This window comes from Manis pentadactyla, chromosome 6 (genome assembly GCF_030020395.1).
Source record: "Manis pentadactyla isolate mManPen7 chromosome 6, mManPen7.hap1, whole genome shotgun sequence".
NCBI classification, from domain to species: Eukaryota; Metazoa; Chordata; class Mammalia; order Pholidota; family Manidae; genus Manis; species Manis pentadactyla.
In genome coordinates, this window is record NC_080024.1 from 51787784 (window position 1) to 51809030 (window position 21247).

The 21247-nt window shown below is 36.0% G+C and overlaps 1 protein-coding gene across 1 annotated transcript in view; it reads right to left on the minus strand.

Annotated features, from left to right (window-relative positions):
- Positions 1–21247, minus strand: part of ZNF804A (zinc finger protein 804A) — a 334279-nt gene that overhangs the window by 49840 nt on the left and 263192 nt on the right. The window lies entirely within an intron of this gene.

The following is a 21247-nucleotide window of genomic DNA, read 5'->3' on the forward strand; positions in this document are numbered from 1 at the left end:
CAGTTGTTTTTTCAACAATTGTTCTGGAACAAGAAGAAATGTTCTTTTGCTATACCTGAAAAGTATGCAGATGTCATCAGAAGGCAACTTAAGCAGTAACTCATGATCCTTGGTTTCTCAACTCTCCTTTCCAACCCTGGCCTCATATAATCACTTAGAATGCTTCAAACATAAGATGTATGATGTGGACCTGCACTAGACTCTGAATTACTATTTTTTTAAAGCTTTTCTGGTAATTTTAGTATTCAACTGGAATTAAAATTTCTTGGAACCATACCATCTCTACCTCCTACCACAGAGAACAGAAATTTCTGATATCTTAGTTTTTTAGAAGCTGGGAATAGCAGGAAATGTATTATGAGACAATCCTCTGAGCAGATAATGTAAGGTTTAATTTCTGATCCAATTAGGAGATGAAATTTTGATTTTCAGGATGCTCAAAGCTAAGAAATGCTTCCAAATTCCCACATTATCTTAATCTTAGATTTTAAATATTTAATTTTTTTCTGGATCAGTTTTCTTCTTAAAAGTTTCATTGTTAAGAATAATTCCCAGGATCTGTCTCAAAATTATTTTTTTTGAAAAAAATTAGTATAAATCAGTCTATATAATAGAAAGTATATAATGAATCTATAAACTATTTCCTAAAATATATATATTCTCATAAAATGTATCTATAAACTATAATTAACATAATATAACACAAATACAATATAAAAATAAAGGGATACAATTTTATTGAAGCCAGCAGCCAAGTGATATTATAGCCTACATGAAGAATATACTTCTAAAAATTAATAAAAAATCATTATGATAAAAATAAACACCACTTGGGTTGAAAATGATTTCCTTATTGTTGTCATTTTACAAAAATGAAAATTTTAGTGGTAACAAATACAAAGGTACAAAGGTGTAAAGGAACATTTATGTAGGAATTTACAATTTACAATTGATGTTATTAAATGAAACCTCTAATATTAGATGTATTTCTCTAATGTAATCTTTTTTAAAAAAATACTTTTTTGAGAAATGTAACTCAATACAAAAAGGGCAAAAGAGAAAGATGGCGGTGTGAGAGGTGAGAGACAGGCCTTCTTCCAAAACCACATATAATATGAAAATATAGTTAATACAACTAATTCTGAAAGAGCAACAGTAAAGAAGGCTGCACGATCTGGCATATACATGGAGAAAAGAACAGACCTCATGGAACAGGGCAATGTACCAAAGCTGTGATCCAGTGGGATCCAAGCCCTGCCCCCACCCCAGCTCACAAGTAGGAGGAAGAGAAATGGAGCAAGGAGGGGGTGGAAGCCTAGAACTGCTGAACACCCAGCCATGGAGGTCTTCTCTGGGAGAATGAATCTACATTACATGGTGCTCTGGAGATTTGTGGGGTTGGAAAGTTAAAACAGGTAGAATACTTGGAGAGACTGAGATTCCACCTGCTTGCAGAAAACAGGGATCCCCATCTGGCTGCTCTGGGACAAAAGAAAGGCAGGTAGTCTGAGAGACTTCCTAACAGTGAGAGGGCTGCTAAAGGGGCAATGATTGCACATAACTTGCTGCTCAGGAGAAAGGACAGGTGGAAAAATTTGTTTGGGTGCGCTCTGCAAAGCAGGTTGGGAACTTTCAGGAACTGCAGGTGCTCCATTCCCCTGGCTGGCTACACAGATCCAAGGCCCCCCACCATGATACACAGCCAGGGATGGCAAACCGGTAGCCCCAGCCCTGGTGTCAGGCCAGCCAGAGGGAGACTCCAGCCTATGGAAGCTACAAGTGCAAAGCACAGAGGCTTACACCTGTGCGCTCGGCCCACTGGCTATGGCAGGTCAGATAGGCACATAATCTGGGAAGCATGAAACAGCTCCTTCCTCTCTCCAGGAAGCAGTACCACTCCCCTGTGACCCACGACATTGCTCCAGGGTCTGAGCAGCTCCAGGGAGTAGAGCTTCTGGGAACTAGAAGGCACCGCATATAACCATAAAACATCAAAGGAACATGTTTCAAATCAAAACGCCACAAACACCAGATAAAGCACAAAGTGAAACTGAACTCATCAATCTTCCTGAAAGAGATTTCAAAATAAAAACCATAAAAATGTTCATGGAGGTACAGAAAAATATTCAAGACCTCAGGGACCAATTCAGGACTGAGATACAATCATTAAGGATTAGAGTATCTGAAATGAAACATACAATGGAGGGATTTAAAAGCAGATTAGATATAGAGGAGGAGATGATAAATGGAATCAAAATTAGAGAACAGGAATACAAAGAAACTGAGGCACAGAGAGAAAAAAGTAACTCTAGGAATAAAAGAATATTGAGAGAACTGTGTGACAACCTAAATGGAACAATATTTGCATTATAGGAGTACCAGAAGAAGCAGAGAAAGAAAAGGGATAGAAAGTGTCTCTGAGGAGATAATTGCTGAAAACATCCCCAACTTGGGGAAGGAGATAGTCTCTCAGGCCATGGAGGTGCACAGATCTCCCAACACAAGGGACCCAATGAAGATAACACCAAGACATATAATAATTAAAATGGCAAAAATTAAAGATAAGGACAGACTATTATAAGCAGCCAGAGAGAGAAAAAGATCACATACAAAGGAAAAATCCATCAGGCTTTCATCAGACTTCTCAACAGAAACCTTATAGGCCAGAAGGAATGGCATGATGTATTTAATAAAATGAAGCAGAAGGGCCTTGAACCAAGAATACTGTACCCGGTAAGATTATCATTTAAATTTGAAGAATGGACTAAACAGTTTCCAGATAAGAAAAGCTGAGAGAATTTACCTCCCACAAACCATCTCTACACTGTAATTTGGAGGGACTGCTATAGATGGAAGTATTCTTAAGGCTAAATAGCTGTCACCAGAGGAAATAAAACCACTGTAAACAAAGTAGAACAATTAATTACTAAGCAGATGCAAAATCAAATCAAATCCTCCCAAAGTCAGAAAAGGGATAGACAAAGAGTATAGAATATGATACCTAATATATAAAGAATGGAGGAGGAAGATAAAGAAAAAAAAAGAACCTTTATATTGTGTTTGTAAGAGCATCCTAAGTGAGTTAAATTAGACTGTTAGACAGTTAGGAAGTTACCCTTGAACCTCTGGTAACAATGAATCTAAAGCCTGCAATGGCAATAAGTACATACCTATCGATAATCACCCTAAATGTAAATGTTATGAATGGACCAATCAAAAGACATAGAGTCATTGAATGGATAAAAAAAACAAGACCTCTCTGTACACTGACTACAAGAGACTCACTTCAAACCCAAAGATATACACAGAATAAAAGTGAAGGGATGGAAAAAGACAATTCATGCAAACAATAGGGAGAAAAAAGCAGAACTTGAAGTACTTGTATCAGACAAAACAGACTTCAAAAGAAAAGAAAGTGATGAGACAAAGAAGGACATTACATAACGATAAAGTGGTCAATCCAACAAGAGGATATAACCATTATAAATATCTCTGCACCAAACCCAGGAACACCTACATATGTGAAAATATACGAACAGAATTAAAGGGGAAAATAGAATGTAATGCATGCATTTTAGGAGACTTCAACACTCACTCCAAAGGACAGATCAAACAGACAGAAAATAAGTAAGGAGACAGAAGCACTGAACAACACATTAGAACAGATGGACCTAACATTGAGATCTACAAAAAAACACTTCACCCAAAAGCAGTATAATACACATTCTTCTCAAGTGCACATGGAACATTTTCAAGAACAGATCATATATCTGGCCACAAAAAGAGCCTCAGTAAATTTAAAAAGATTGAAATTGTACCAACCAGCTTCTCAGACCACAAAGGTATGAAATTAGAAATAAATTATGCAGAGAAAATGAAAATGTCTACAACCATATGGAGGTTTAACAATGGGCTCCTAAATAATCAATGGATCAATGACCAAATAAAAACAAAGATCAAGCAATATATGGACACAAATGACAAAAATAATTCAACACTGCAAAATCTGTGGATGCATACTAAGAGGGAAGTATACTGCAATACAAGCCTACCTCAGGAAAGAACATAAACTCACAATTAATGAAACTAGGAAAAGAAGAACAAATGAGACCCAAAGTCAGTAGAAGGAGAGACATAATAAAGATCAGAGATGAAATAAATAAAATTGAGAAGAATAAAACAATAGAAAGTATCAATGAAAGCAGGAGCTGGTTCTTCGAGAAAATAAACAAAATAGATAAACCCCTAGCCAGACTTATCAAGAAAAAAAGAGAGTCTACACACATAAACAGAATAATAAATGAGAAAGGAAAAATCACTATGGACACCACAGAAATACAAAGAATTATTAGAGAATACTATGAAAAATTATGTGCTAACAAATTGGATAACCTAGAAGAAATGGACAACTTTCCAGAAAAATACAACCTTCCAAGGCTGACCCAGCCAGAAACAGAAAATCTGAAAAGACCAATTACCAGCAACAAAATTGAAGTTGTAATAAAAAAAAAAACTACCTAAGAACAAAACCCCTGGACTAGATAACTTCACCACTGAATTTTATGAAACATTTAGTGAAGACCTTTATAACATTCTTTTTAACATTTTCTAAAAAGTAGAAGAGGAGGGAATATTTTGAAACTCAGTCTATGATGCACGCATCACTGTAATACCAAAACCAGGCTAAAACACCACAAAAAAGAAAATTACAGACCAATATACCTGACAAACATAGGTGCAAAAATCCTCTAGAAAATATTAGCAAACTGAATTCAAAAACACATCAAAGAGATAATTGATAATGATCAAGTAGGATTTATTCCAGGGTTGCAAGGATGGTACAACATTTGAAAATCCATCAACATCATCCACCACATCAACAAAAAGAAGGACAAAATGCACACGGTCATCTCCATAGTTGCTGAAAAAGCATTTGACAAAATTCAACGTCCATTCATGATAAAAACTCTCAACAAAATGGGTATAGAGGGCAAGTACCTCAACATAATAAATGCCATATATGACAAACCCACAGTCAACATCATACTTTTAACAGTGAGAAGCTGAAAGTTTTTCCTTTAAGACTGGGAATAAGACAAGGATGCCCACTGTCTCCACTTTTATGCAACATAGTACTGGAGGTCCTAGCCATGGCAATCAGACAACACAAAGAAATAAAAGGCATCCAGACTGTCAATGAAGAAGTTAAACTGTCCCTGTTTGCAGATGACATGATACTGTACATAAAAAACCCTAAAGAATTCACTCTAAATCTACTAGATCTAATATCTGAATTCAGCAAAGTTGCAGGATACAAAATTAGTACACAGAAATCTGTTGCAGTCCTATACACTAATGATGAACCAGCAGGAAGAGAAATTAGGAAAACAATGCCATTCACAATTGCATCAAAAAGAATAAAATACCTAGGAATAAACCTGACAAAGGAGTTTAAAGGACCTATACCCTGAAAACTACAAGACACTCATGAGAGAAATTAAAGAGGATACCAATAAATGGAAAAACATCCCATGTTCATGGATAGGAATAATTAATGTTGTCAAAATGGCCATCCTGCCTAAAGCAATATACAGATTCAGTGAAATCCATATCAAAATACCAACAGCATTCTTCAATGAACTAAATCAAATAGTTCTAAAATTCATATGGAACCACAAAAGACCCTGAATAGCCAAAGCAATCCTGAGAAGAATAAATCTGGAGGGATTACGTTCCCTGACTTCAAGCTCTACTACAAAGCCATAGTAATCAAGACAATTTGCTACTGGCACGAGAATAGAACCACGGAACAATGGAGCAGACTAGAGAGCCCAGATATAAACCCAAGTAAATATGTTCAATTAATATATGATAAAGGAGCCATGGATATACAATTGGAAAATGACAGTCTCTTCAACAACTGGTGTTGGTAAAACTGGACACCTACATGCAAGAGAATGAAACTGGATTATTGTCTAACCCCATACACAAATTAAACTTGAAATAAATCAAATACTTAAATGTATGTCATGAAACCATAAAACTCTTTTAAGAAAACATAGGCAAAATCTGTTGAATATAAACATGAGCAATTTTTTTCTTAACATGTCTCCTCTGGCAAGGGAAACAAAAGCAAAAATGAACAAATGAGACTACATCAAACTAAAAAGCTTCTGTACAGCAAAGGACACCATCAGCAGAACAAAAAGGCAACAACCTACACTATGGGAGTAAATGACTTATCTGATAAGGGGTTAACATCCAAAATATTTAAAGAAGTCACAAAAAACAAATAACCCAATTAAAAAATGGCTGGAGGATCTGGACACTTCTCCAAAGAAGAAATTTAGATGGTCAAGAGGCACATGAAAAAATGTTCCACATTGCTAACTGTCAGGGAAATGCAAATTAGAGCCACAATTAGATATCACCTCAAACCAGTTAGGATGGCCAACATCCAAAAGACAAGGAACAACAAATGCTGGCAAGGATGTGGAGAAAGGGGAACCCTTCTACACTGCTGGTGGGAATGTAAGGTAGTTCAACCGTTGTGGAAAGCAATATGTAGGTTCCTCAAAAACTAAAAATAGAATTACATTTTGACCTGGTAATTCCACTCCTAGGAATTTACCCAAAGAAAACAAGATTCTTGATTCAAGAAGACATATGCAGTCCTATATTTATCACAGCACTATTTACAATAGCCAAAATATGGAAACAACTTAAGTGCCCATCGGTAAATGAATGGATAAAGAAAAAGTGGTACATACACACAGTGGAATACTATTCTGCCATAAGAAAGAAACAAATCCTAGCATTTGCAAGAACATGGATGGAGCTAGCGGGTATTATGCTCAGTGAAATGTCAGGTAGAGAAAGACAAATACCAAATGAGGGAAACCATTTGTGGAGTATAACAATGAATCATAACTGAAGGAATAAAACAGCAGCAGACTCACAAACTCCAAGAAGGAACCAGCAGTTACCAAAGGGGAGGGTTGGGGGAGAGTGGGTGGGGAGGGAGGGAAAAGAGAATTGAGGGGTATTATGATTGGTACACATGGTGTGTGGGGGTTCATGGGGAAGTTAGTGTAGCACAGAGAAGAAAAGTAGTGACTCTGTGGCATCTTACTATACTGACGGACAATTACTGTAATGGTTTATCATGGGGAGGACTCAATAATATGGGTGAATATTGTAACCACATTGTTTTTCTTGTGAAACCTTCATAACAGTATATATCAATGATACCTTAATAAAAAAAAAGGGCAAAAAATTCTTATTTGACATAGTTATAGATATAGGTGGCATGCAGCAGAAACCTTTATTTAAAGTTGTAATATTTTTCATGAGGCCTCAACATCAGTTGATTCAATAAACATGCATCAACTGAATAGATGGTAGATGATGGGAGGAAAAGAGACTTGAATGCCACTGGAGAAAGTATATGAAAATGGCATCAATCCAGATACTAGAAATAATTATTTTGTCCAGAGTCTTTCTCAGAGTCAAAGTGGACAAAACCTTTAGTTTAATTTTATTCAAATCATGGCTTTGATTCTGAAATATCAAAACAGTACAGTTCCATGATTAGCTAGACATATATGCGGGTTTCTGTTATGACATTTATTTCTGGGCATTGGGGATGCTCTGGTAGAAGGAAATTGTAATGTCTTCCCTTGTTCAGATCCTCAAAACTGTTAAAGAAAAATCAGAGTACAATTTGGCTATGTACAACAAGTAAGAAACAATGAGTACATATCATAAGAAAAATACCAGGGAAGATGTTTGAAATGGACTGAATCACACATTGCTTTACCTGGATCTCATATTTTCTTAATAGACTTTAAATAGTATTTTGCAGATAAAAATGTATCCCAAATATCAAGAAGTGATTCTTTTCTAAGTGTCAGATTACTGAATAGGAGTTTAAATTATTAGAAAATTTTAAATTTGAGAATAAAGCTGTTCCATTTTTTATAGCAATACAAATCCTTGAAGGAACAGCACATTCCACAAACCTGGCCTGACCGTGACTTCTGGAACAGAACAGAACAGCATGCCGTAAAGCACTAGATCTTGACTGCTGGGTGAAGGTCACTTCAGTGCCTTTTGGGAGATATTTCAGCCACACTGAAGCCACTAAAGTAAAAATCGAAATGTTTGAGAGGCAGCAGCAATAAGGCAATCATTCCCTTTTCTATCTCTTCATAGCATCAGTGTGACAAACCTCTTACAGTGAAAATAGCTCTGAATTGCCCTCAGGCTGCCAGGTGAGAGGACAGACACAGTGAGGCTTTTGTTTTAAGGTCAGATGAATGGGTGAAAGGGTTCAGAGAAAAATCTTTTCGTTTTACCTGATGCTGATTATCCCACTAAAAAAAAAAAAAAAAAATCTCAGTGAGTAGAATGCAGAATGACATACTTTACTGGGAAATGTTCTAATTATCTTTTTATATAAGGGACTCACTTAGAAAATGTGGAATTGAGAATTAAGTACATAATGATTATTTATGATGAACTTATAAGCCTTAACTCTGTATTATATTTGAGGAAACAGAATTCTCGAACTTAAGAACCAGAAAGGCCAACCAAAGTCATCTAGGCTAAATCCTCTATACAGATGCAGAAACAGAGCCCTGGGAAGGCAAAGACAGAAAGCTTCACCCATGCCACAAGTTCATGATGGAGCCTGCGTGGGGTACTCGGGCCTATCAACAGTTCAAAGGCATTTGCTACACATACAAATGTATGTTTATACGGTTTCCTCAGACAAAAAATAGATGTGCTCAGCAAACGATTCTTTTAGGCTTTTTAAAAAATCCCCCTTGACATTCCAGAGAAAACACATAACATGAAATGTCAGACTTACTAGGCATTGTCTTTATATTTCCATGTTTTCAAAACATGTCCAAAAATGTTGTTTTTCAATAAACATATCTATTATAACCATTTGTTTATTGTCTAAATAAGGATACTATTAATAATTAAACTAGGATGATGGGTATAAACTGAGACTTCTTAAGATATTATAGACGTATATTTATCCATTAAATACTGTATTTCCCTTTATGAAAAAATATTTCCTATGTTTTAAAAACAATATTATTGTATATGTGTATGCAGCTTAAAATAATATTTTGCATTTAAGCTGTCATTTATCTGCCTAATATTAAATTTTAATAAAAACCCATGCTTTTTGGGCTTTTGAATAAAGCATACTAAAACATGTAAGTATGATAGAAAATTTGTGCACTTTCTACATTAATTTTAAGAAGCTGTATGGTCAGATGATAATGAGAGAAATAGGAATGGAAATGTGTCTCTGTCTTTATAACATTTCCCTGGAAAATTGTATTTTGATATTCTTTGAAGTTTAACAAAAATGAAATTTGAAACAAGATGGTCCTGATAATTACTAAATAGGAGAGATGTGCTTACATAAAAAGAAAAGTGAAAGATTTGAATGGAACATGGAAGAATTAATGATAGCATCAAATCCAATTCTCCATTTACTACTGAATTACAGCATTTAAGATGGCTTCAATAACTATGATACAATAGTTTCAGAGACTTTGAGATCATAATACTTGGTCATGATATATCCTTGGTTAACAATTTCCTCTGTAGTACGTAATATGTACAACTATATGAAGCATTATACTAAGTTGAATAACCCTGACCTCAACATACAATTTAAGAATAAAACATATTTGGGGGTGGAGTCAAGAGGGTGGCATGAGTAGGCCAGTGGGAATCTCCTCCAATAAACATATATATTTTTGAAAATACAACAAATACAACTAATCCTGAAAGAGAGACCAGAAGACACAGGACAACAGCCAGACCACATCCTCACCTGCGAGAACCCAGCACCTCATGAAGGGGGTAAGATACAAGCCGCAGCCCGGCGGGACCTGAGCACCCATTACCCCAGCTCCCGGTGGGAGGAAAGGAGTCGGAGCTGGGAGGGAGAGGGAGCCCAGGACTGCTAAACACCCAGTGCTAGCCATCCACACCAGAGCGCAGACACAGTGCATGCGTGGGGTGCTGGAAACTAGGGAACCAGGAGAGTAAGACCTTTGAGCAGGACCTGAAGCTGGCGCCTCTGGGACAAAGAAAAGCGAGTGCTTTTTGAGAGCCTTAAAGGGACAGGGAACCCACAGCTGGACGGAAGCATTCCGGGTCACAGTACAGTAGCTGGAAATTCCAGGGAACTCCAGGTGCACTAACCCCCTGGGCAAAAGCTCTGAGACCCCTCATGGAGGTAAACAGCCAAACAGCCCCCTGTCCATTACCCCTCCAGGGCCCTGCCATAGCAGAGAAGCAGCCTAAGGCTGGCCATGCCCTCAGCAAGGGAGCTTCCTCCATACTGGCCGGGCAAACTACAGAGAGCCAGTCTACACGCAATTGCCCAACACAAGCCACTAGGGGTCACAGTTGTCCCAGTAAAGAAAGGCCAGTAGCAAGTGGAAAGTGTGGCCCTCCCAGCTGACAGTCAATACCACCTATCAACATGAAAAGGCAAAAAAATTTGATCCAGACAAGAATAACCCAGACAGCTTTGGCATCTGCTACATCTTCCCCTGAGAAGGAACCTGGGGAGATAGATTTAACCAGTCTTCCTGAAAAAGAATTCAAAGCAAAAGTCATAACCATGCTGATGGACTTGCAGAGAAATATGCAAGAACTAAGGGGGGAGAATACAGGAATATAACAAGCTCTGAAAGGACTTCAAAGCAGAATGGATGAGATGCAAGAGACCATTAATGGACTAGAAAACAGAGAACAGGAACGCAGAGAAGCTGATGCAGAGAGAGATAAAAGGATCTCCAGGAATGAAAGAATTCTGAGAGCTGAGTGACCGATTGAAACTGAACAATATCCGCATTATAGGGGTAGCAGAAGAAGAAGAGAGAGAAAAAGGGATAGAAAGTGTCTTTGAAGAAATAATTGCTGAAAACTTCCCCAAACTAGGGGAGGAAACGGCCTCTCAGACCACAGAGGTACACAGAACTCCCATGACAAGGGATCCAAGAAGGGCAACACCAAGACACATAATAATTAAAATGGCAAAGATCAAAGACAAGGAGAAAGTATTAAAGGCAGCCAGAGAGAAAACAAAGGTCACCTACAAAGGAAAACCCATCAGGCTCTCATCAGACTTCTCAACAGAAACCCTACAGGCCAGAAGAGAATGTCATGATATACTTAATGCAATGAAACAGAAGGGCCTCGAACCAAGACTACTGTATCCAGCACGATTATCATTTAAATATGAAGGAGGGATTAAACAATTCCCAGACAAGCAAAAGTTGAGGGAACTTGCCTCCCACAAACAACGTCTACAGGGCATCCTACAGGGACTGCTCTAGATGGGAGCACTCCTAAAAAGAGCACAGAACAAAATACCTAACATATGAAGAAGGGAGGAGAAGGAATAAGAAGGGAGAGAAATAAAGAAAAATCAGACTGTGTTTATAATAGCTCAACAAGCAAGTTAAGTTAGACAGTAAGATAGTAAAGAAGCTAACCTTGAACCTTTGGTAACCACAAACTTACAGCCTGCAATGGCAATAAGTACATACCTTTCAATAATCACCCTAAATGTAAATGGACTGAATGCACCAATCAAAAGACACAGAGTAATAGAATGGATAAAAAAGCAAGATCCATCCATATGCTGCTTACAAGAGACTCACCTCAAACCCAAAGACATGCACAGACTAAAAGTCAAGGGATGGAAAAAGATATTTCATGCAAACAACAGAGAGAAAAAAGCAGGTGTTGATATACTAGTATCAGACCAAATAGACTTCAAAATAAAGAAAGTAACAAAAGATAAGAAGGACATTACATAATGATAAAGGGCTCAGTCCAACAAGAGGATATAACCATTATAAATATATATGCACCCGATACAGAAGCACCAACATATGTGAAACAAATACTTAACAGAATTAAAGGAGGAAATAGAATGCAATGCATTCATTCTGGGAGACTTCAACACACCACTCACTCCAAAGGACAGATCCACCAGACAGAAAATAAGTAAGGACACAGAAGCACTGAACAACACACTAGAACAGATGGACCTAATAGACATCTACAGAACTCTACATCCAAAAACAACAGGATACACATTCTTCTCATGTGCCCGTGGAATATTACCCAGAATAGACCACATACTAGGCCACAAAAAGAGCCTCAGTAAATTCCAAAAGATTGAAACCCAACAACCAACTTCTCAGACCACAAAGGCATAAAATTAGAAATAAATTGTACAAAGAGAGCAAAAAGGCTCACAAACACATGGAGGCTTAACAACACGTTCCTAAATAATCAATGGATCAATGACCAAATCAAAATGGAGATCCAGCAATATATGGAAACAAACAACAACAACACAAAGCCCCAACTACTATGGGATACAGCAAAAGCAGTCTTAAGAGGAAAGTATATAGCAATCCAAGCATATTTAAAGAAGAAAGAACAATCCCAAATGAATGGTCTAATGTCACAATTATAGAAATTGGAAAAAGAAGAACAAATGAAGCAGAAGGAGGGACAATGAAGATCAGAGAAGAAATAAATAAAATTGAGAAGAATAAAACAATAGCAAAAATCAATGAAACCAAGAACTGGTTCTTCAAGAAAATAAACAAAATTAATAAGCCTCTAGCCAGACTTATTAAGAGGAAAAGAGAGTCAACACAAATCAACAGTATCAGAAACGAGAAAGGAAAAATCAAGACGGACCCCACAGAAATACAAAGAATTATTAGATACTACTATGAAAACCTATATGCTAAAAAGCTGGGAAACCTAGGAGAAATGGACAACTTCCTAGAAAAATACAACCTTCCAAGACTGACCCAGAAAGAAACAGAAAATCTAAACAGACCAATTACCAGCAACGAAATTGAAGTGGTAATCAAAAAACTACCAAAGAACAAAACCCCTGGGCCAGATGGATTTACCTCGGAATTTTATCAGACATATAGGAAGATATAATACTATTCTCCCAAAAGTTTTCCAAAAAATAGAAGAGGAGGGAATACTCCCAAACTCATTCTATGAAGCCAACATCACCCTAATACCAAAACCAGGCAAAAACACCACCAAAAAAGAAAACTACAGACCAATATCCCTGATGAAAGTAGATGCAAAAATACTCAACAAAATTTTAGCAAACTGAACTCAAAATACATCAAAAGGATCATACACCATGACTAAGTGGGATTCATCCCAGGGATGCAAGGATGGTACAACATTCGAAAATCCATCAACCTCATCCACCACATCAACAAAAACAAAGACAAAAACCACATGATCATATTCATAGATGCTGAAAAAGCATTTGATAAAATTCAACATCCATTCATGATAAAAACTCTCAACAAATGGGTATAGAGGGCAAGTACCTCAACATAATAAAGACCATATATGATAAACCCACAGCCAACATCGTACTAAATGGTGAGAAGCTGAAAGCTTTTCCACTGCGATCAGGAACAAGGCAGGGATGCCCACTATCCCCACTGTTATTCAACATAGTACTGGAGGTCCTAGCCACAGCAATCAGACAAAACAAAGAAATACAAGGAATCCAAATTGGTAAAGAAGAAATTAAACTGTCACTATTTGAAGATGACATGATATTGTACATAAAAAACCCTGAAGACTCCACTCCGAAACTACTAGAGCTAATATCAGAATTCAGCAAAGTTGCAGGATACAAAATCAACACACAGAAATCTGTGGCTTTCCTATACACTAACAATAAACTAACAGAAAGAGAAATCAAGAAGACAATTCCATTCACAATAGCATCAAAGAGAATAAAATACCTAGGAATAAACCTAACCAAGGAAGTGAAAGACCTATACCCTGAAAACTGTAAGACACTCTTAAGAGAAATTAAAGAGGTCAGTAACAAATGGAAACTCATCCCATGCTCCTGACTAGGAAGAATTAATATCGTCAAAATGGCCATCCTGCCCAAAGCAATATGCAGATTCAATACAATCCCTATCAAACTACCAACAGCATTCTTCAATGAACTGGAACAAATAGTTCAAAAATTCATATGGAAACACCAAAGACCCCGAATAGCTAAAGCAATCCTGAGAAGGAAGAATAAAGTGGGGGTGATCTCACTCCCCAACTTCAAGCTCTACTACAAAGCCAAAGTAATCAAGACAATTTGGTACTGGCACAAGAACAGAGCCACAGACCAATGGAACAGAATAGAGGCTCCAAACATATATGGTCAACTAATATTCGATAAAGGGGCCATGGACATACAGTGGGGAAATGACAGTCTCTTCAACAGATGATGCTGACAAAACTGGACAGCTACATGTAAGAGAATGAAACTGGATCACTGTCTAACCCCAGACCCAAAGGAAATTAGAAATGGATCAAAGACTTGAATGTAAGTCATGAAACCATAAAACTCTTAGAAAAAAACATAGGCAAAAATTTCTTAGACATAAACATGAGTGACCTCTTCTTGAACATATCTCCCCATGCAAGGGAAACAAATGCAAAAATGAACAATGGGACTATATCAAACTGAAACCTTCTGTACAGCAAAGGATACCAGCAATAGAACAAAAAGGTATCCTACAGTATGGGAGAATATATTCATAAATGACAGATCTGATAAAGGGTTTACATCCAAAATATATAAAGAGCTCTCACACCTCAACAAACAAAAAACAAATAATCCAATTAAAAAATGGGCAGAGGAGCTGAACAGACAGTTCTGTAAAGAAGAAATTCAGATGGCCAACAGACACATTAAAAGATGCTCCACATCCCTTGTCATTAGAGAAATGCCAATTAAAACCACAATGAGATATCATCTCACACCAGTAAGGATGGCTAATATGCAAAAGAGAAACAACAACAAATGCTGGTAAGGTTGTGGAGAAAGGGGAACCCTCTTACACTGCTGGTGGGAATGTAAATTAGTTCCACCATTGTGGAAAGCAGTATGGAGGTTCCTCAAAAAGCTCAAAATAGAAGTACCATTTGACCCAGGAATTCCACTTCTAGGAATTTACCCTAAGGATGCGGCACTCCAGTTTGAAAAAGACAGATGCACCCCTATGTTTATGGCAGCACTATTTACAATAGCCAAGGTATGGAAGCAACCTAAGTGTCCATCAGTAGTTGAATGGATAAAGAAGATGTACATATACACAATGGAATATTACTCAGCCATAAGAAAAAATAAATCCTACCATTCGCAACAACATGGATGGCGCTAGAGGGTAATATGCTCAGTGAAATAAGCCAAGTGGAGAAAGACAAGTACCAAATGATTTCACTCATATGTGGAGTATAAGAACAAAAGAAAACTGAAGGAACAAAACAGCAGCAGAAGCACAGAACCCAAGAATGGACTAATAGTTACCAAAGGGAAAGGGACTGGGGAGGACAGGTGGGAAGAGAGGGATAAAAAAAGAAAGGGGGCATTATGATTAGCATGTATAGTGTTGCGGGGGGGCACGGGGAGGGCTGTGCAACACAGAGAAGACAAGTAGTGATTCTACAGCATCTTACTATGTTGATGGACAGTGACTGTGAACCGGGATGTGGGGGGGACTTGGTGAAGGGGGGAGCCTAGTAAACATAATGTCCTTCATGTAATTGTAGATTAATGATACCAAAATAATAAAAAAAAAAAGAATAGAACATATTTTACATACCTATGTGTTTTTTTGTTATTACATAACCCTACTTCACCCCTTGAAGTAACCACCATCCTAAGTTTTGTATTCACCATTTTCCATTTCCCAAAAAGAGATCAATCATATTTATAACCTTAAAAACAACAGCATTAAGTTTGGCATTATTTTGAACAATGTAAAGTGTGTGTATTCCTTTGCAACTTTTTGTTACTCAATACAATATCTATAAGGTTCATGCTATGTTTACCTATAGTTAGTTTTTTGCACTATGGAATATTTTGAAATTTTGTGAATATACTGATTTATTTACAAATTTTGTTGTTCATATATAACTATTAAAAAGAGGTGTTTATTTTATTTTGATATGTAAAGACACGAATAAGATTGTTTTCTTGAGTTGCCAAATCAGTTTGTATTTCACAAATAATGTGTAAGATTTTCTATTGATCCACCATTATCACCTGATATTATCAAACTCTTTTTTTTAATTTGGTGGTAAAGTTATTGCTCATTTTTTACTAATTTGTAACATACTTATGGGCCTTTACTGTTTGTTCTTTTGTAAATTGCCCCCTCAGTTTTGTCCAATTTTCTACTGGCTGTTTTTTTCTTATGTATTCATATTTTTAAATAAGATCTTAATACTGAATCTTCCTTGGTATGTATATTGCAGATATATTTTCTCAATTTCTGCCTTGTGTTTTTACTTTCTTTAATGAAAATTTACTGTAATAAAATTATTTTTGAAGTAATGAAATTTAACCTTTTATAAATGCTTTGTGCTTTCAATGTTGCTTAAGAAATAAATACCTACACATTCTGAAGTCATAAAAATATTTCCCTATTGTTCAAAGATTTCTGTTTTTCTTATTTTAAACTCTTTTAGTTTAAACCCTTTAATTCACTTTACATTGGTTTTATCTGTTCACTTTTTTATTTTGTGAAGAAGGAATTAATCTCTTTTTAAAAAAATATAGATAACTAAACATCATATACATTTTTTGAAAGTATATCTTTTCACCTTTCTCTTAAAAAATTTCCAAACATAAGTGGATCATAGTGTCTCAGCTCTAGATTCTGTTCCATTCATCAATCTATCTTTATCTATATACCAAAAGAGCTGTATAAAATAGTCTTGGTATCTGGTAGGCCAGATTTCCCCAGTTTTAGTTGCCTCTTTAGGGTTGTATTCATTCCACGTATAAATTTGGAATCAATTTGTGAAGCTCATTAAAAAAAATATTGGGATTTTACTTAAAGGCTTGTTGAATCTCAGATCAGTTTGGGGGCAAATTGGTATCTTTAGGATTGTGTCTGTTTTTCTATATATGAAATATATCATCATGTTTTGGCTATTCTTTAATGCATTTCAAAAACAATTTTATAATTCTCCTAAATAGAGCTGTATGAAATTTTTAGGATTACCGTTAAGTACCTTATGAAATTTGTTATTCTTCTTATTGGTTTTTATTTTTATTTTCTAAAAATTTCTTGAAAATATAGAAAATATAGCCAGACAGTTCCTAAACCCTCATTAGACAATGATGGTATCTAGAATAAAATAATGATAGTTTTGTTTCTGCATTCCAATCCCTATTTTGGGGTTGTTTGCCATTTTTTGTTTATTTTGTTTTGTTTTTAATGTAGGACCTCATTATAATACTCAAAGAAAGTACACTGTTCAAAGGGTAATGAGCATCCTGTCTGATTTCCAATGCTAAAACCTATGGGTCCAGCATTTTATCACAAAGAAAGGTGTTTCCATATTTATGAGGCAGATAGTTTTTATAAGGTTAAGGAAACTTTATTCTCAATTTTAAAGAGCTCTTTGATGAATGGTCACTGAATTTTATGAAATTATTACAGACACACACACATATGTGTGTGTGCATAAATATACATGTATATGCATATATAATTCTGTGTTTAGTGATTCCCATAGCCAAGTGACTTTTCTGTTGACTCTCACTCATTATCCTCCTTATATGTGGCTGTGCTGGTCTTTTAACCTTTCATTGTGAACTCACCTTCTGTTAATCATATTCAAAGGAAAATATAAATTGAGGTTTCTTTTTTTCCAGTGTAATTTGTATTTGTTTTAGTCAGGAACTAGGGGCAATACTAATTTTAATCCATAATCTTAGAGTTTACCAATTGCTGTCCACAGTTCACTACCAGGCTACAAAGATCATAGTAGTATTTACTCACCATTGAATTCCACATTTTTGTAGGTGATTATTTTTGTATGCCCAAGTTTTGGTCAGTACCCCAGAGTGATGGGGTGCATCTTTGGAGATATTATCCTTCCTAGACACTCAGCAGGTCAGTATTGTGGAGGCACTATTTGTTTTGCAGCACAAAGGCCCTTTGGAGTAGCTTGTGTGCTACTCTCCTGAGAGTGAAACCACTAAGGTGTTTCTGAAAGTGTTTTTTGCTTTTAACAATTTTCTCCTGTAACAAAAATATATATGACTCATGATATAAATCTAAACTGTGTTGAGATTCAATGGTTTTATGTATAGGAAACATAGAATTCATGTAATTTAAGTTGTTGCTATATTATAAACAGAAACATTATTGTCATGAAGGAAAAGTACTCATTAAAGTAGAAAAGAGTTCAAATAACACATCCATCTTAAAACAGTAACTCCATGCTCATAAACAATATTCCCTTTACAAAGTTTATTTAAGTATAAATCTACAAATAAATAATCTTATTCTTTTGCAACTCTCATCTACCTCAAAACTGCAGCTTATTACAAAATTTCAAAAGGAATTTTGACTCTAGCCTTTTTACATTTATTTATATGGAAAGTATAGACTGAGCATTTAAACTGTGCAAATTACTGCACTATCTATGCTGTGAGAGATAACATAAGGGAAACAATCCTTGTCATTAAAGGGTTACAACCTAGTGGCTTCCAAGTTTCAAAGTTAAAAATAAAATATTCCAAAAATGAACCCTAAGTTGTGAACTGCTGTGATCACCGCTGTATATCTGTGCTTCTTCCTCTTTTTAACTTGCTGTTAGCAAGTTTCAGTGATAAAAGCCTGACAGAGATTTTGAAGTTATCCAAAGAGCATGTGGATTAAAAAAACAGATTTTCCTTTGAAGCTTAGAGTTCAAATGCAACACATATTTCGTCAGAAAAAATTTGCAAAGATACACGAGGCAGGCAAACAGCTCTTAGGTCAACATTACCTGTACATGTTTTAGACTCTATTAGTCTTTGAAGCAAAAATAAATCCTTATTGGGAAGCTTAAATAAAGGCAGTCCCAAAGGCAAATTGTTAGTGTAGGGGACGTCCTAGGGGAAAATAAATTTTGGCAAGTAATAATAATAAAAACTAATTAAATATTGAGCTTTTACTATTTTCCAAGGACTCTGCAAAGTATGTTCATGTGCATTCTTTCATTTATATTGACTAGTAATAGTTGACTTCACTGAGCCTTTGCTTATTTAGCCCGGTCAGGAAAGTGGCAAGACTAGGACACGACCCACCAGTAACTCCTTCCTGCCTGTATCCAGTGGCCCCTGGAATCCTGTCTGTAGGCAGTGAGTACATTAGATGTGAGGCCTCTGCCTTTTGCTAATTCCATCCAAGAAATGTCCTAAACATACGTAGGTTTTCCTACCTAAAAATTAAGTGCTGTTAATATGGGCTTTGAGTTTACCTGCTTCTTGCATTGGATTTTTTCTATGGAAAACTAAAAAAAAACCTGTGTTCTTCTTCAGATAGGTTAATATTTTATGGAAGTTTTGGTTGTTGTTGTTTGGTTGCGAGTAATAATAAAGTATTAAGTAAGGGTTTTGTTTTGCTTTTCCTTCTAAGTTCATTTATTAATATCTCTCAGAATCCAAGGAAGGGATCTACGAGTTGTTGTTGGAAAGACTGCTTTTACTTGAAAGCCATTTGGAGTCAAAATTGTTATTTCTATACTTATTTTTCTTCAGCTGTCACATGGCCACTTACATTCCATTCATCATGTATTGTTTTGTCCTCTTTATGCAAACCAGCTTCATTGACTTTTCAGTGCACTTAGCCATGCACGGGGTTACATTTTCTAGTGTTAGGTCCAGGTACCATCAGTAGACAGGTTTTTTTGTATCTCCACTTCACATTCTCAGGAGAAAAAATCTGAATTGTCCACCTTCAAATTTTGTCCCTCTTTACTTCATTCAAAGTAGCCTAGGTGTTGAAATCATGTGATAGAAAAACTGTCATGGGGGTGAGGTCTTCGCTCAGAAAAGGAAGAGAGTTTTCTAGGAAGACACTCTGATGGGTGTGCCATTATCTTATGGGGAAGAGATATAATAATCAGATAAATTTATATGGTTTCAGCTACTGTAACATTGTCTATTGTTAAATCAGTTACGATTGTCATCTCTCAGAGTTCATGGCCATTCAGATTGTGTATCTGTCCCTGGGGCTTGATGCCCCAAGCATTATGAAAAGTGACCCTCTGGAACTTCAAAATAAAAACCCAGATTCAGCCTGAATTCCCTTAGCGTATCTATGTATGGTACATAGTATACTAACTTCATTAAGAATATGGAATGGGAAAGGTCTTTGTAATAATCTAAGTGAGCTTGATCTTCCAGGAAGTTTACAATTGATGAAGCATTCTTCATGGATATTAATAGTTCGTAAGATAGTCTTAAAACACATACACCTGCACATGGGTATACACACACACACACATTTTCTAATACCTACTTTGCACAATAAAATATTACGTAATGACATATCTTATGCTTTTAGATACTTGGTAAAAATTAGAGGAATGGCTTTCTTTAACCACATTGGGAATAACATTCCAGAATCTTTTAATAAAACAAATGCCAGTAACTCTATAATATTTCCTAATGGATTTTAATATTCAAATCAAGCAATGATATGCTTATTGTATACATTTTTATGTAAGAAAAGGAATGATATTTCCATCAAAACTTTTCCCTTAAACTGTGCCAGTGGATCTCCCAGGAAAAGGAAAGACAAGGGAAGATGATTAAGTTTAGTATGCATTAATTAATGGTGGATGTAAACGAAGGCTACTGTTCTCCCCCAAACAGATTCCCCCAGCACAGTTTTATTGGTGTGAGAGAATGGGAGGAATGATGACAGGACAAAATACATACAATTTTTTCTAAGCCCTTAATGTGATTACATCCTCCTATTCTTTCTTAGGTTAAATAACTCTAATGTTAGTGGAAAGCTAGTGCAAAAGGTACATTTATTAATACCAATCTGATATGTAGATGATATCTGTGAGTGAGGGCTGAAAAAGGAAAATGTTTATACATTAATCATAACTAGGACTGCTGTATTCATAGCAAGTTAAACAACATGTGGCTTTGCTTTGATAAATTTAAAGCATATGAGAAAGTGGAATCTGTGTTATTAACTTCACTTATCACTATTTTAAGCTCATTTTACATAGAATGTTGAAAAAATCAATATTAAAATTAATTAAATTATACCCATATTAAGTACTTATTTAACCAATAATCCTGTATTACTTTTACCATGTCAAACATTTTTTC